The sequence below is a fragment of the Leguminivora glycinivorella genome, chromosome 2, assembly GCF_023078275.1.
Source record: "Leguminivora glycinivorella isolate SPB_JAAS2020 chromosome 2, LegGlyc_1.1, whole genome shotgun sequence".
Lineage (NCBI taxonomy): Eukaryota > Metazoa > Arthropoda > Insecta > Lepidoptera > Tortricidae > Leguminivora > Leguminivora glycinivorella.
The window spans coordinates 16,080,401-16,087,522 of NC_062972.1; positions in this window are offsets into that span (position 1 = coordinate 16,080,401).

Here is a 7,122-nt window from a genome sequence, read left to right on the forward strand (position 1 = left end):
TTTCTGACGCTTAGTAGAGATTTTACTTTGTATAATAATATGTCCAGTTTTACGCGCATTGTTCTAAAACATAGTCACAACATTTTAGTCATGCAACAGACAACAGAAACTACCCAATTGACTGTATAAGTACCTGCCTACATACATTATATCCTTACTTCCTTGGTACGTGCAATCAACATAAATGTATACTTTCCATTATCATACCTATACTTAATTTTAGGAAGGCACGCTGCAGTCGCTATTCGTGACATTAATAGAGAAATTTTATATTGAAATTACATTACTAGTGTTTTTAATACGGAAACCTAAAAAAACACATGAAGAATCAATCACAAACTTGCCATGAATTCCGGCATTATTTCGAATTTATCATTTTAATTTAGGAAGTGTTCTTACCACGTATTAAGTTCGATATGTAAACGATCGAACGATAAGTAGATCCGCTTCCTAAATGACGCAAGTTTATTCTCGATCTATTCTTTATACAATACTCTTACTACTGTAACTCGCATAGATAGCAAGCAGTAGCAGCGCAATGAATGTAAAACGTTGACTCTCGAAAGCTTATTGTATTACTACGTAGCTGCAGGTTATTTACATTTGACTTTTTGCCTGTCAACGCGGAAGTTAAATTACTTCTGTCGAAATGAAGGGCCATTCTGTTAATAAACATAAAGCACCGGCGCAACGTTGAAATTAACTTTTCTTTTTACTTCTCAGCTCTATGAAATGATGAATCAGCCAGGATCGTGCCGTTAAAATTAGGTTTACCGATATTGAAATGCGTACCTTAATTTTCGCCCTTGTCGATTTTCGTTGATTGCACTTAATTGAGTTCGCAGGAGCGCTTATTTGACGGTGTAAATGTTATGGAATAGCCCCGAGAGTATCATCCGAACAAGTATTCAGGCGCCCGAGGCACTGAAGGCCGGCTGGCTTAAGCGCGAAAGTATTGAGTGGACAAGTAGTCCTACTACCGTTGTATCGACATATTACGTTACTTACGTACTAACTTTGTTCCTTTACTATTAACTGTACTAGTATAAAGTATAATACCTTTATGTTCTACAAGCTAGCACAAAAGGTTATGTGCTTATCCATTCATTACTTTGACAGAATATAAAACACGTGTTTGTGAGTGCCTCGTTTAACAAGGAAAGGAAAATCTTTTGGGATTTTAATCTTATACATATTTTGAATCATATTTAAATTTAGGTTGAATAGCGCATACATCTAGGTATGCATTTATTATTATGATAAACAAAATGTGTATTAGCAAATTTACCAATACCAACCTATAAAAACCGGTCTTGGCTTAAACACAAAATGAATCATGTCTAAACACATACGTTGCAACTTGTTTGAATAAAAAAAGTACTACCTGCTTACGTCAACTATAAAGAAGTTCGATCCAGCAATTTATTCGTGAAATATGGTCTTGGTGGCCAATTTTGATTTCACTATTTGTTCGATAGCAAACAAGATTGCATCGAATGTAATGATCACAAAAAATCAGATTTTTTGCGAGACATCTGGCCATTATTTATTTGCTGTTGCCATGGTTAAATCACCAATTATCTATATATTTGGTCATAATCGATTGCAATAACCATATTGCATTTAATTGTGAAAATTGCCTGATAGCACAACTCAGAAGCGTATCAAAATGAAATTAAAGCCATACCGAAATTATTAAAACAGAATCAGCTTACTAAATTAAAGATGAACGTTTTTCATTCTTCTCTCATCGGTATGCAATGATTCACAAAAATAGCGGGATTGGTGATGAAGGACGATTTTTATAACACCTAATCAGGCAATCAAACCAAACATCTACAAATGAAAAAATCGAAATGGAGGTGAAATGAAAAACTCTGAAAGCTGGTTCCACCATCAGTGGAAAATATAGCTTGGAAAAGAAAGAGACAAATAGGTACTCCCAAACTTTATTGATCTGTTTTTTCATTCGCTGCTATTGATTGTACACAAGGGAAATAAAATAATATCGTCGAATATTCGCTCAGTCTAGCAAAAAGCTTGTGGACTCATTTCCGTTTAACCGATAGCTAAAGTTGCAAGAACTAAGTATATTTTTTATTCATGATTTATGAATAAGATTCAGTCATTGATTGTGATTTTTTATTGAATTGAAGAATTAGTCGTTTGGATTCCACGTAAATCGAATTCCAGGAATTTAACAGAAGATATACCTTTAGAAATAATTATTTTGAAATAAAAGCAAAACAAACTTTTATGAGTTCCCATTCAAAATCAGACTTTAGTCGATAGTCTCTGTAGGAAGAGGTCACAGAAATTGTAAGGCCCCTTGCATTCCACGACTCTTCTCCTTGCGAAAATACCTACTATTTATCTTTTGATTCTGAGTGCATTTATGCAATACACCATTTAAAGATTTCAATTGTTTAGCGTCGCTGATAACGAAAAAAAAAATGTCTTATCCACACAAAGCGAACGAGTACAAATGTCACCACTTCCTACTTAGAAATTTTGGGCTTTCGCCGGTGCAATTCAGAAACGTTTCCTGAGGAATCGAACCGTGATATCGTCGCTCTGTAGATCGGTCACTGATGCTGTATTGCTATGACAAATGCTATTTATATTAGACATACCTATTCGGAAATTCTCACTCCCGACACTACTCGTATTCTACTCGATATGTTTTCCTAACGTAAGTGTCGGTTTATTGGTCTCTCGAACTCGAAAATGCGTTCCTAAATTTGTCCGATTCTGCTTTCGTCAGACCGATTCGTTTCGTTCTGTACTCGTCATAAGACAGTCGGTTTTTACCATCAAATATGATAGACGTATACTGCAGACTAAGTTGGTGAAGAATGGCTGACGAAAGCAGAATCGGACAAATTTAGGAACGTGGCGAAAAACGAACGAGTCGACCCAAGAGTATACCAAATATTAAAATTAATAACTAACCTAACCTAACCTAACACCGCAGGTTCTAACTTCTCCGAGATGTGCCATTGTAACAAGTTTGTATAACAGACATAATTAACAGTAATTTTAAATTGTGCTTCAAGAGGAAGCATAAGGATCTTATTGGACAGATAAACATACCTAAACTTTTTCTATTGTCCATTGTAGATTCCACATTGATATATCGAGCCCCAGGCAAGGAAACTAAGAGGGAACAAGACCTTGCCACGGAAGAAAAGGCATTTTACTTGTATCGAAACTACTCATAGAAAATTCCTCTTTACTAAGGTTGCTCGTCGGTATAACGATATAATAATATACAGAGTGGGGCCTGTAACAAAGGCGAAGAATTGAACTGTAGGCTATTCTCCTTATACTGATCAATATTTGTTCAGTGACTTTTAAAAATTATGATGTCTTTAAATTTTTAATTTTTCATACAAAATATAAAAATTTTACCTTCCAATAAAATTGTTATTATTTTGCCTGGTATATCCGAGGTCTTATATAGAGAGTACGTCGTAGACGTCCCATCGGACCGATAGATGGCGCCACCGTTCGTTGTAAGTCGCTCCGGCGTCACACCGCCGCGATGTTGGTAGTCCCGTTTTCCCCACCTGCAACATAAGGCTCCTACGCGCCCCGACCCGCCACCAGCCACCCTCATTGTTGAGGAGAAGTGCCGACGGTATATTAAGCCTACCAGGAAGGCATCACTCAGACCTCGGATATACCAGGCAAAATAATAACAATTTTATTGGAAGGTAAAATTTTTATATTATTTGTGCCGTTTGTATATCCGAGGTCTTATATAGAGACCTGTTTATTATCTCCTGGCGGCGAGTCAGCTGGCGCGCAAGCCTTTGGTAGCCCTATTGGCATAGCATAGAAGAATAAGTGAATCGGTTGTTGAACCGATTTGACAGATGTATCAGTCGAAATCGCCTTCGATCCGCGAATATCTCGGTGCCAGAAACGCCTAAAGAGATTTTCGTGATGACGTTTAGCTTTAGTCAGCGAATAGTTAGAGAAATGACATTATTATACATTGTAGGCGAGGCTGACTTGAACAAGATACAAAAACCTTAGATACACTTTTATTATTAACAGACACGTTATTTTATCAGGTTATTATAAACCCAATTTCAGACACAAAGTGTGGAAATTAACTGTAAAAGTTGTGTAACTATCTGTACTGTAGCAGGGTAACGTAATTGATACTGCTTTTGTCAACCCTTCGTAAAAATTATCTAAATCAATATTAGCTTTGATATGACTATTTAAAGTCCAACGTCTTACGTCCATATCAAACAGAAAAAGGTCATCACTCACGCGCCCGAGGGCTATTTGTTACGATACTGGTATTTTCGATCAGACTATTTCGCGTCAAGCGAGCGCGGTTACAAGCGAGACTCCTGAACTCTGAACTCTTTTTAGTGAGGGCATTTGAGGATACTGATCGCTCGGTAAAACTAGCCTAGAAGATGAAAAGTACGAGCGCTGTCGATTGCTACTACACTGGACGGAGGTATCAGTCGATTTCTTCAAGTCAGTCATTGACTCTTAGGGTGATCCATTACCTAATCCAAAACCCGATGCGACGGATTTCTACTTCGTGCAATGAAGGTCGACAGTGTAGACTGAGAGGTGACGTCCGTGTCGCATCGCTGGTGGTTGCTGAACACGTCGTGGTAGCAGGTCAAGGGGTGAATTAAAACACCGCCACACATGCGCGCTTTGAGAGCGTAGGCGGAGCGCAATAATGGCGGTGCACCGCACAAACGCTGGCGTTGCGCCCAGTGGGCACTAGCGGGAACTAACGAGCGCGGATTGCGAGCGCAACGCGCGCGGGACGCGAGCGGAATGCGCGCGCATTCAGCGCGCTGATAGCGTAGCGTTAGCGAAGCGGAATGCGCTTTATGTGTGGCGGAGGCTTAATACGTACCGTTGTACGGCGTAATGCAGGGCTCTCGCAGACGAAGAGGTACGATGACGGGCGAAGCAGAAGAAGGCGAGGTCACCGAAGGTCATTTACTTGGCTCCCAGGGGGTGCATACTGACCTCGTACGACAGTCTATTGGAGTCAGCAGTTACTGTCGTAGTTACTCGTAACAGAAGAGATGTAGTCCTGCCATCGTACAGCATAACATAACATACAACCGAACTGTGCATAGCATATAGTGCTATGCGAACCTTAATCCGGCTGCATGTCACTTCAGTCGCCAGCGCCACCGCCTGTTGAAGATTATTTTCCATCGGAAGAGCTTTACTTTGTACAATATTCCGATTATTGAAGGTCTTATCGGGCTGCAAATGCAAGCAAACAGGAGCGATTGGCCTACAGCTATCGGCAGCTGTACGAGGTAATGCTGGAAACCAACCTCCCTCTGTAGACTACGAAAGTTGTGAAATTGATGAAATCAGGTTCTACGATCGAATCAAGCACTATATTAATTCAGTATAGTCGAGCCAGATGATAACTACTGAAGTCCTCCTGAGTTCCTGGCCCCTTTCGCTTTGAGCTGGAATCTCAAGTTCATTAAGGCGAAGCGGGTTTATTTTTCCCAATTTGTTTATTAGAGGCTCGGCGAATAAGTTAATCTCTCGAATGGACAGGGGGCGCCACAAGCCTCCGGGAAATCGTCGTGTACTTGGAACCCCCGCGGCCAGATTACCGATCGGTTTTGGTGTCCGCCCGGTAAACAGACGCACGCTCAGGATGCAGCACGCTGGCTCGAATTCAGATCTGGACATTCTGAAAGAGTTTTTTTTTTTTTATTCCGCAAACCTTTACGATGTCTTTGACCTACACAATCAGCGACGTACAGGAATCACAGGGTCGTCTCGCGAGGCGCCTCTCCGATTAGATAGCTCGCGAACATCGTCAGGACACCCTCGCAGCAGTGCGGCTCCTCGTCCGGTTATTGACGTCTTACCTCGTTCAACTATGGGTGGCCAAGCCACGTTAGGACGTAGCATCTTTAGAATTTATCTGTTCTCACTTCGGCGACGGAGGAGTCATTGGTCAAAATAGAGTGTAAATACTGTCGAAGTACTTCACGGGAACTGGAAAGAGAAGAGTGGATACCATAGTGTACGGGATGTCAGCTGATAGCGGCGCCCGGCGTCACATTGGAGGGCAGTATCAGCCTGGTCAGCAACATAGTCTGCAACGATACCGTAGCAGACGGAGCCCGGATATGGTCGTGGCACCATTGTAGGGGAAGACAGTGCTCGCGGTGAGCGTGACATCTTAGGCGCGACGGGCGTTATCAGCGTGGCGGCTAGCAGTACCAAGGGACCACATCAGCAATCTTACCAGCTTGTCACTGCAGCAGACGATGTTACGTTCGGCGGTGAGATTGAAACGGCCGTCGTCAGCTCGAAAGGCGTCTTCGATGCCCCTGTCGCGTCACGCAGTATCGTGCTCGGTGGCCCTCTCGAGGTCGCCGCCGTCAGCGCGGGAGGCACCGGCGCCAGCATGACAGTCAGCTACATCGGTGAACAGCATCAACAGAGTTCGCGGCGTCGTCACGGCAGACGCGGCAGGAAAATTAGCGACGCCTTCGCGGCAGCCGCAGTATTGCGCTCGGTGGCGCGATGAAGATCGCCGCGTCTGCAATCTTACCTCGTGCGATCGAGGCGACATCAAGGCGCCAGCATCAGCGTGTCGGCCGACGACACCGGTGGAAAACTTCAAGTAGCTTGCGGCGATGTCACGGCAGACGCAGCAGAAGGATTGCGACGCCTGTGCAGCGGTTAACAGTATTACGCTCCGCATCACCACTGAGGCTTGTCACGGCAGACGAACGCTCTGCATCACCATCGAGGCGCCAGCATAAGCGTGGCGGCCAGCGATACTGGTGGACAGCTTCAGCAGGGTCGCGGCGTTTTCACGGCAGATGAGCGCGCTGCATCACCATCGAGGCGCCAGCATAAGCGTGGCGGCCAGCGATACTGGTGGACAGCTTCAGCAGGATCGCGGCGTTGTCACGGCAGATGAGCTCGCTGCATCACCATCGAGGCGCCAGCATAAGCGTGGCGGCCAGCGATACTGGTGGACAGCTACAGCAGGATCGCGGCGTTGTCAGGGCTGACGCACGCTCTGCATTACCATCGAGGCGCCAGCATAACCGTGGCGGCCAGCGATACTGGTGGACAGTCAGCAGG